This window comes from Rhinoraja longicauda, chromosome 40, assembly GCF_053455715.1.
Source record: "Rhinoraja longicauda isolate Sanriku21f chromosome 40, sRhiLon1.1, whole genome shotgun sequence".
NCBI classification, from domain to species: Eukaryota; Metazoa; Chordata; class Chondrichthyes; order Rajiformes; family Arhynchobatidae; genus Rhinoraja; species Rhinoraja longicauda.
Genome location: NC_135992.1, coordinates 435,592 through 446,393, shown reverse-complemented (window position 1 = coordinate 446,393; position 10,802 = coordinate 435,592). Strand labels below are relative to the sequence as shown.

General features: G+C 42.0%; 1 long non-coding RNA gene across 1 annotated transcript in view; it reads right to left on the bottom strand.

The window, feature by feature from the left end:
* Positions 1–2,162: 2,162 nt before the first annotated feature.
* LOC144611510 (uncharacterized) overlaps positions 2,163–10,802 on the bottom strand; it is a 31,163-nt gene continuing 22,523 nt past the window's right edge. The window contains exon 5 of the long non-coding RNA XR_013549533.1: positions 2,163–2,720. This is a non-coding gene — a long non-coding RNA (uncharacterized LOC144611510). The remainder of the gene's footprint in view (positions 2,721–10,802) is intronic.

The following is a 10,802-nucleotide window of genomic DNA, read 5'->3' as shown; positions in this document are numbered from 1 at the left end:
TATAAACCTAATGTAAACTAACCTAATTTAACCTAACCTAGTTTAATATTTCCTAATCTATTCTAACGTAACCTAGTCTAAACTTTTTTGTGTTCATTAAATTTATAAAACTCAACACTTTTATTTTTACCAACGGCCCGCAAAAATGTGCCAAATATCATCTATATCAATGATTTGGATGAGAACATACATGGCAAGATTAGCAAGTTTGCTGATACAAAAGTGGGTGGTTTTGCAGAAGGTGAAGATGGATGTGAAAAATTGCAGCAGGATCTTGATCGATTGGCCAGGTGGGCTGTGGAATGGTTGATAGAACTTAACCCAGAGAAATGTGATGTGTTGCATTTTGGGAAGTATAACATAGGCAGGACCTACAAGGTGAATGGTAGGGCACTGGGGTGTGTTGTAGAGCAGAGGGATCTAGGAGTGCAGGTGCATGGTTCCTTGAAGGTGGAGTTGCAGATAGGGCGGTCAAAAAGGCTTTTGGCACATTAGCCTTCATCAGTCCGAATATTTAGTATAGAATTGGGGAGGTCATGTTGCAGTTGTATCAGATGTTCGTGATGCCACATTTACAGCTAGGGCCCATGCGATTGCCCAAAGAGGCAGGCAGAGCTAGGGCCCAGACTGTTTCTATGCTGTACTGTTATATGTTCTTAATGATTTGGACATGAACATAGGTGGTATGGTGGGCAATGAAGGTTATCTAAGATTACTGTGGGATCTTGATCAACTGGGCCAATGGGTCAAGAAATGGCAGGTGGAGTTTAATTCAAATAAATATGTATAAAATCATGAGAGGAATAGATCGGGTAAATTCTTATTAAATCTTTTCCCCTTTACCTTGAACCTATGTCCTCTGGTCCTCAATTCCCCTGCTCTGGGCAAGAGATTGCGCATCTACCCGATCTAGTTCTCTCATGATTTTATACACCTCTATAAGATCACCCCTCAGCCTCCTGCGTTCCAAACAATAGTGACCTGGCAACATCCTCATAAATCTTCCCTGACCCCTTTCAAGCTTGACAATATCTTTCCTATAACATGGTGCCCAGAGCTGAACACAATACTCGATTTGCGGTTTCATCAACGTCTTAAACAACTATAAACATGATTTATACAACTACAACATTGTACAACTGCAACATGTCATTAAACTTGCTGACAAGGAAGGTCTTGTCCCACTGAATTCATCTCCACATACAAAGATTCTATCCTATACCCCCTTGTCCAATCCCTCCCACCTTTGTCCAAGACACCTCACATGCCCTTCAACTCTTCCGTAACTTTTAGTTTCTAGACCCCCATTCACATCTTTACCATGGACGTCCAGTTCCTCTACACCTCCATCCCCATCAGGAACACATCCCTTCACTCATCCCTTTCCACTCAAACCTCCCCCTCCTCCAGGTACCTTTCTTTGCAACCACAGAAGATGTAACACCTGCCCTTATGCCTCATCCCACACTTCCATTCAGGAACCCCAGCAGTCCTCCTCGGTAAGACAGAGGTTCACGTGCACCTCCTGCCAATGTCATCTAATACATCCGATGTTCCCAATGTGGGCTCCTGTACATTGGCGAGACCAAACATAGACTCGGCGACTGTTTCGCTGAACACCTGCGCTCGGTCCACTAAGGCCGACTGGATCTCCCGGTTTGCTAACAACTTTAACTCCCCTGCCCATTCCCATACTGACGCTGTTACTCCAGCATCAGTACTATTAAGTGGTGCAGAAGGCATTTGGCACACTTGCCTTCTTGGGTCATTGTATTGAGTACAGGAGTTGGGATGTCATGAACACATATTTAAAGGTAAGTCAAAGATAGACACCAAAAGCTGGAGTAACACAGCAGAACAGGCAGCATCTCTGGAGAGAAGGAATGGGTCTAAACCAGCATTTGCAGTTCCTTGTTACACATTTAAAGGTAAGTCAGTTTTGCATTCAAACAATCTGTTTCCCAAAGAAAATATATTAATCATAATAAAACCAATTAATCCATAGAGTTATTTTCATATGACCAAAGTGGTAATGTTTGAGAGTGTCAGGAGAAAATAGAAAAACAAACATGGTTTGTCAGTGAGATGGTTTCAGGTTTTTATTCCTTAATGTCTGCAGATCAAAACATTTGCCAGCAGCTGAAATATTTCCGTCACCCTCGCATATCCATAAATGCAGCTATAAACGAACTAAAGAAAAATACCTCATCCAGTTCTTTGTGCACTGATACGATTTATCAGTAAATAAATTGTAGCACAATCTACAGCTACCCTTCCCTGGAGTATGCACAACATTAAAATAAATCAAATAAAATTTAAAAATTTAAATCAAATAATAAAATTGAAGATAAGGTACTCTTACACTGGGAAAGTGTTATTGTATATATCTTTATTGGTATCAGTGCTATTTTGATCCTTAGCATCTCCAACAAACTTTGACTTTTCTTTTCATTTTTTGGGGTCTGGGAGTTGGGTCCTGTGGGACCCAGACATTAAAATGTTTTCACATGCCATATATTTTTACAGAGTAAAATTTATTTATTTCAAATGTTGCCTATTATAAAATAACAATGGATGGATCTTTCACCCTGAGTATATTGAATATAAATGGAAGTATAAAAATCACTCGCACTAGTCAATTCACCAGTCCTTATGCTGTTGTTTGAAGCTGCCGTTATTAATGTTATTGTTCACTGCTGCCAAGGAAGAGGTTCGATTACCTGTGGGAAAAACAATTTAAATATATTTCTCATCTTAATCTGAATCAATTGCCAATAAAGATAATTATACTTTTACATATTTTCTGTTCTGAGATTTAATTATTCTTATTCCAATCTTGCACTGTATTTGCCCTCCTCTGACTTTCCAAAGTTTGATCAGTTGCATTCTGTAAAACTGCCCTGGTGGTTTATTGAGCTTTTCATAAAACCTTGATGAGTACAGACCTCTATTCAACAGGCCAGATTCTGTGTGTGTTCGATTAGCATTTTTGGAAAGAGAGAAAATTCAATTTATTTGTGCGTACATTTTCCAATTTGACATATGCTTCCCATGCAACTAATCACAAATGGAAGTGCGATGAACACATTTAAACATTCATTCAGTGACTGAGATAATTTTCTCTTTTATTTTATTTTACCATTGGTATTTACATTTCTTGTGCTGCAATACAAGTTGACTTTCCCTTCTGTACCTATTAGTTGTGTCAATATAGTCATGGAGCTACTGCATGGAACCAGGCCCTTCGGTCCACCTTGTCCATGCGACCATGTTGGCATATTGGGCGAGTTACATTTGCCTGCTTTTGGCCCATAGCCCTCTGAACCCATCTAGGAAGATAGGGCAAGTGCACGCATGGCTGAGGAGATGGGGTAGGGGTTCAGATTTTTGGACCATTGGTATCTCTTCTGTGGCAGAGGTGACCTGCACAAGAGGGATGGATTGGATCTAAACTGGAGGGGAACCAATATCCTGGCCGGTAGGTTTCCCAGTGCTTCTCCGGAGGGTTTAAACTAGACTTGCGAGAGGCTAGAAGTCAATATGGAAAGCGATGAAAGCAAGTTCAGTAGACAGGATAGACAGAGTGTGGATGGGAATGTGGACTTTAGGATTAAATTAAATTGCATTTATTTCAATGCCAGAGGCTCAACAGGTAAAGTGAATGAACTTAGGGCATGGACAGATACATGCGACTGGGATGTTACCACCTTTAATGAAACCTAGCTAAGGGAGGGACAGGACTGGTAGTTTAATGTTCCACCTTTCAGGTTTCCGAGCAATATAGAGTTGTGAATTAGAAGAGCAAATATGCCAGGAGATTTCAGGCAGCTGCAAGACTAATAGGATTGTTATAATAAGGGATTTTAACTTTCCCAATGTAGACTGGGACCTCTATAGTACTAAGGGCATACACCGATCAGCCAAAACATTATGACAACCTGCCTAATATGCTGTTGGTCCTCCATGTGCTGCCCCATACGCAGCAGGGTGCGATGCACTGTATATTGTGACACATTTCTCCCGTGATCACCATTAAAATTTTCTGTGCCTTGTGCCACAATTTTCTGTGCCTTCTGTCAGTGCGGACCACACGGGATAGCCTTCGTTGCCCTTGCACATCGATGAGCCTTGGGCGCCCAACACCCTGTCGCCGGTTTGTGGTTTGTCCCTCCTCGGACCACTGTCGGTAGGTACTCACCACTGCTGACCGGGAGCATCCCACAAGCCTTGCCGTTTCAGAGATGCTCTGACCCAGTCATCTAGCCATAACAATTTGGCCCTTGTCAAAGTCGCTCAGGTCTTTACTCCTGCCCATTTCTCCTGCATCCAACACATCAACTTCAAGATCTGACTGTTCACTTGCTGCCTAATATACCCCTCCCCTTGACAGGTGCCATTGTAACAAGATAATCAATGTTATTCACTTTGCCTGTCAGTGGTCATAATGTTTTGGCTGATCGGTGTATATGGGGTGGAATTTGTCAAATGTCTTCAGGAAAGATTCCTTTGGCAATACGTGGGGGGCACTACAAGGGAGTGAGAAAAAATTGACCTACTTTGTAAGAAAGGTGGATGAGCTTAGAGCCTGGATTGACATCTGGAAGTATGATGTTGTGGCGATCAGTGAAACATGGTTGCAGGAGGGTTGCGATTGGCAATTAAATATTCCAGGATTTCATTGTTTCAGATGTGATAGAATCGGAGGGGCAAGAGGTGGGGGTGTTGCATTGCTTGTCAGGGAGGATATCACAGCAGTGCTTTGCAGGACAGACTAGAAGGCTCGATTAGGGAGGCTGTTTGGGTGGAACTCAGAAATGAGAAAGGTTTAGCAACACTTATAGGGGTGTATTATAGACCGCCAAATAGGGAACGAGAATTGGAAGAGCAAATATGTAAGGAGATAGCAGATATTAGTAGTAAGCACAGAGTGGTGATTGAGGGTGATTTCAATTTTCCGTATATAGACTGGGAATCGCATTCTGTTAAAGGGCTGGATGGTTTGGAGTTTGTAAAATGTGTGCAGGATAGTTTTTTGCAGCAATACGTAGAGGTGCCTACCAGAGAAGGGGCAGTGTTGGACCTCCTGTTAGGAAATGAGATGGGTCAGGTGACGGAGGTATGTGTTGAGGAGCACTTTGGGTCTAGTGATCACAATGCCATTAGTTTTAATATCATTATGGAGAAGGTCAAATCTGGACCAAGGGTTGAGATTTTGGATTGGAGAAAGGCTAATTTTGAGGAGATGAGAAAGGATTTAAAAGGAGTGAAATGGGGCATTTTGTTTTATGAAAAGGATATAATAGAGAAATGGAGGATATTTAAAGGTGAAATTTTGAGTGTACAGAGTCTTTATGTCCCTGTTCGGTGGAAAGGAAAGAATAATAATTTGAAAGAGCCGTGGTTTTCCAGGGAAATTGGACACTTGGTTCGGAAAAAGAGGGAGATATACAATAAATATAAGCGGCAGGGAGTAAATGAGGTTCTTGAGGAATATAAAGAATGTAAAAGGAATCTTAAGAAGGAAATTAGAAAAGCGAAAAAGAGATATGAGGCTGTTTTGGCAAGTAATGTAAAAGTAAACCCCAAGGGGTTCTACAGATATGTCAATAGCAAAAGGATAGTGAGGGATAAAATTGGTCCATTAGAGAGTCAGAGTGGTCAGCTATGTGCTGAGCCGGAAGAAATGGGGGAGATATTAAACAATTTCTTTTCTTCGGTATTTACCGAGGAGAAGGATATTGAATTATGTGAGGTAAACGAAACAAGTAGAGTAGTGATGGAAATTAGGAGGATTAAAGAAGAGGAGGTACGGACACTTTTGAAAAATATAAAAGTGGATAAGTCTCCAGGTCCTGATAGGATATTCCCTAGGACATTGAGGGAAGTTAGTGCAGAAATAGCAGGGGCTATGACGGAAATATTTCAAACGTCATTAGAAACGGGGATGGTGCCGGAAGATTGGCGCATTGCGCATGTTGTGCCCTTGTTTAAAAAAGGTTCTAAAAGTAAACCTAGCAATTATAGACCTATTAGTTTGACGTCTGTGGTGGGAAAATTAATGGAAAAGATACTTAGGGACAATATATATAATTATTTGGATAATCAAGGCCTGATTAGAAACAGTCAACATGGATTTGTGCCTGGAAGGTCATGTTTGACTAATCTTCTTGAATTTTTTGAAGAGGTTACCAGGGAAATTGATAAGGGCAAGGCTGTGGATATTGTCTATATGGACTTCAGTAAGGCATTTGACAAGGTTCCACATGGAAGGTTGATTAAGAAGGTTAAATCGTTGGGTATTAATAGTGAGGTTGCAAGATGGATTCAACAATGGCTGAATGGGAGATACCAGAGGGTAACGGTTGACAATTGTATGTCAGGTTGGAGGCCAGTGTCTAGTGGAGTACCCCAGGGATCTGTGTTGGGTCCACTGTTGTTTGTCATTTACATTAATGATCTGGATGATGGTATGGCAAATTGGATTAGTAAATATGCAGATGATACTAAGATAGGTGGAGTAGTTGATAGTGAGGTAGATTTTCAAAGTCTACAGAGAGACTTGGGCCTTTTGGAAGGGTGGGCTGAAAGATGGCAGATGGAGTTTAATGCTGATAAGTGTGAGGTGCTGCATTTTGGTAGGACAAATCAAAATAGGACGTACAGGGTAAATGGTAGGGAATTGAGGAATGCAGTGGAACAGAGGGATCTGGGAATAACTGTGCATTGTTCCCTGAAGGTGGAATCTCATGTGGATAGGGTGGTGAAGAAGGCGTTTGGTATGCTTGCCTTTATAAATCAGAGCATCGAGTATAGAAGTTGGGATGTAATGTTAAAATTGTACAGGGCATTGGTGAGGCCGAATCTGGAGTATGGTGTGCAGTTCTGGTCGCCAAATTATAGGAAGGATGTTGACAAAATGGAGAGGGTACAGAGGAGATTTACTAGAATGTTGCCTGGGTTTCAGCACTTAGGCTACAGAGAGAGGTTGAACAGGTTGGGTCTTTATTCTTTGGAGCGTAGAAGGTTGAGGGGGGACTTGATAGAGGTTTTTAAAATTTTGAGAGGGACGGACAGAGTTGACGTGGGTAGGCTTTTCCCTTGAGAGTGGGGAAGATTCCAACAAGGGGACATAGCTTCAGAATTGAGGGACAAAGGTTTAGGGGTAACATGAGGGGGAACTTCTTTACTCAGAGGGTGGTGGCTGTATGGAATGGGCTTCCGGTGGAAGTGGTGGAGGCTGGCTCGATTTTATTATTTAAGAGTAAATTGGATAGGTATATGGATAGGAGGGGATTGGAGGGTTATGGTCTGAGTGCAGGTAGATGAGACTAGGTCAGGGAGAATGGTCGGCGTGGACTGGTAGGGCCGGACAGGCCTGTTTCCATGCTGCAGTTGTTATATGTTATATGTTTTAGGAAATTGGGTAGGGCAAGTAACTGAAGTGTCGGTGGGCGAGCCTTTTGGGACTAGCATTAGTCCCATTAGCTTCAAAAGAGTTATGGAAAAGGACAGGGTGATCTCACAAGTTCTTAATTTGGGCAAGGCTAACTTTGATGATATTAGACAGGAACCTGCTAAAGTTGATGGATGATGCGAGTTCAAAGCATGCATGTTCATGTTAGAGCGAAGAGCAAACCACATAGGAGTAAGGAAACTGGGATCATGAGAGAAATTGGTCAGGTAGGAGTAGGGCCCAGGTATAGGCAGCTGCTATCAAATGTGTCCTAGGAGGAGTTTAGGAGGTTGACCTTCTGCTTTCCTTCTTAACTCTGCTTATCAAAGTAATGGGGCAGGTAATGGCTCTGGCAGTGAAATTAAGTACATTAAGGTAATGGCGATAACTAGAGAGAGAGAGAGAGAGAGAGGTTACAGCTCCTCGGAAACCAAAGCTGTGTAGAGATGGGTAAGGAACTCAGTATTTCTACTCTTTTTTTTACAATGGAGAAAGACATGAAGGTTAGGGAGCTTGGGGCATTTAATGGGGAGGTCTCGAGGACAGTTTGTATGGCTCACACTCTATCCAGAAATCTGTCCAAATGTGTTTTAAAGTCATAACTGTATCTATTTCTCTGGCAGCTCATTTCAGATACGGACTGCCCTCTTAAGTGAAAAATGTGCTCCTGATGTCCCTCCTAAATTTATCTCTTATTTCCTTAAGTCTATACCCTGTAGGTTTAGAATCCTTTACCCTGGGAAAAAGACTGTGTTTACTTTATCCATGCTCCTCATGAACTTGCACTTCACGATTTGTAGAGATGCATCATGATGTCCCATCTTTTGTACTCAATACCCATCCCAATGAAGGCAAGCATGCCAAATACCTTCATCACCACCTTTGACCACCTAATTCGCCACTTTCAGGGAACCATTACTCCAGATCTCAATTCTTCAATAATCTCCAGGGTGTTACTATTTCACAGTGTAAGTCATGCCCTGGTTTGGCATACCTCGCTCGCCACATCACAGAATATAAAACTGTACAGCAAGAGGGTCTTTGGTCCACAATACCTATGCTGAATATGTTCATTTGTTTTTGATTTCCCTACTCTGGGTAAAAGACTTGCTTGGATTAAACTCCATCAATCATTTCTCCACCCATTTCTATAGCTGATCTATAGCATGCTGTATACCTTGACAATTTCCTCACAGTCTGCAACTTCAGAAATCTTGTTGCAAACAACCAACCCAAAAACATTTACGTCCAAGTCACTCACATATATATATATCACAAACAAGAGGTCCCAGCACATGCCGTGTACAAAGCCATGTTGGCTAAGTCGTCTATTCCCTTTCAAACGGGAGTAAATCTCATCCTGAATGCTCTCCAATAGCTTACTTACCACTGATGTGAGGCTTACCGGCTTATAATTCTCTGTATTCACTCTACTTTCCTGCTTAAACAAAGGAACAATATTAGCTACTCTTCTTTCCTGTATCAAGAAGATGCAAAGATCTTTGTCAAGGATCTTGCAATCTCCTCTCTTGCCTCCATCAATAACTTGGATTTATCTACCTTAATGCTATTCAAGTGCCTCACAACCTCATCCTTCTTAATCTCAAACTGTTCTTGCACATTAATATTCTCCAAACTGAACTCAATGTCCAGGGTCCTTTATAAATGCAGGTGCAAAGTGCCTGTTTAGTATCTTGCCTACGCTCTCGGATTCCAAGGATAAATTCCATGCTTCATCCCTGATCAGAATTAAGTTCCGTTTGCCATTACTTGGCCCACCTTCCCAACTGATTATTGTAAACTTAGATATCGTTCCTCACTGTCTACCACCAAACTCATTGTCCTCCAAACCATCAATGTATATAACATACTGCAAGGGACCCAGCACTAAACCCTGTGCTGACCACTGGTCACAGACCTCCAATCAGAAAAGCAACCCTCACAACTACCCTTTGACATTCCTCCAAACCAATTTTGAACCGAAATAGCGGGTTCATCTTGGATTTTATGAAATATAACCTTCCACACAAGCCTGCCATGTGCAACCTTGTCAAAGGTCATGCTTCATTCTAATAATTGCATCTGTTTGAACTCAGAATAAGTTATTTGCGCATGCAAATGCATTTCCCACAAATTATTTTACTGTGGAGAAAAACATGGAGGCTACATGAAACCACAGTTTGGTTTGGGAATAGTTCTGCCCAAGACTGCAAGAAATTGCAGAGTTGTGGATATAGCTGAGTCCATCGCACAGACCAGACCATCACCATTGCCTCCATCTACACTTCATGCTCCCTTGGAAAAGTAGCAAACACAATCAAAGAATTGTCCCACCCTGGATGTTGCTTCTTCCTGCTCGCATCTGGCAGAAAATACCAGCTTGAAAGCACGCACCACCAACTATGCATGATATATCTGATCAGTTTAGGTAGCATGCAAAACAAAGCTTTCCACTGTACCCTGGTACTTATGACAATAATAAACCTAAGCCTCAATATCCCGGGCGCAATCAAATATATGCGAGGACGCGTTGGGAGGCTAGAGAAATTGTGGGAGCCCTGGCTGTGACATTGTTAGACATGGGTGAGATGCTGGATGATTGGAGGATGGCTTATGCATTTAAGAAAGGCCGTAAGGAAAAACCTGGGAACAATAGACCTGTAAGCCTAACATCTGTGGAAGTTAAACTCATGGGAGAGGATGCTGAGGGAAAGAAAAAATGTGCATTTGGATAGACAGGGGCGATTGGGGAAAGTCAGTATGGTTTTGTACATGGGAGATTGTGTGACTTACGAATTTTATTGAATTTTTTAAATAGGTCGCGAAAAAGGTTGACGAGGGAAAGGCTGTAGAGGTGTTGTCTCTATGGACTTCATGGCCTTTGATAATGTTCTTCATGGTAGGCTGCTCTGGATGATTAGATGTAGGATCCAGGAAGAGCTAGCAAGTTGGATACACAAAGATAGAAACAAAAAGCTGGATTTCTGGAGAGAAGGAATGGATAACGTTTCGGGTGAAGACCCTTCTTCAGACTGGTTAGGGATAAGGGAAACGAGAGATATAGACGATGATGTAGAGAGATGAAGAACAATGAATGAAAGATATCTAAAAAAGTAACGATGATAAAGGAAACAGGCCATTGTTAATTGTTTGATGAGTAAAAAGGAGAAACTAGTGAAACATGGGCGGCACGGTAGCGCAGCGGTAGAGTTGCTGCTTTACAGCGAATGCAGCGCCGGAGACTCAGGTTCGATCCTGACTACGGGTGCTGCACTGTAAGGAGTTTGTACGTTCTCCCCGTGACCTGCGTGGGTTTTCTCCGAGATCTTCGGTTTCCTCCCACACTCCA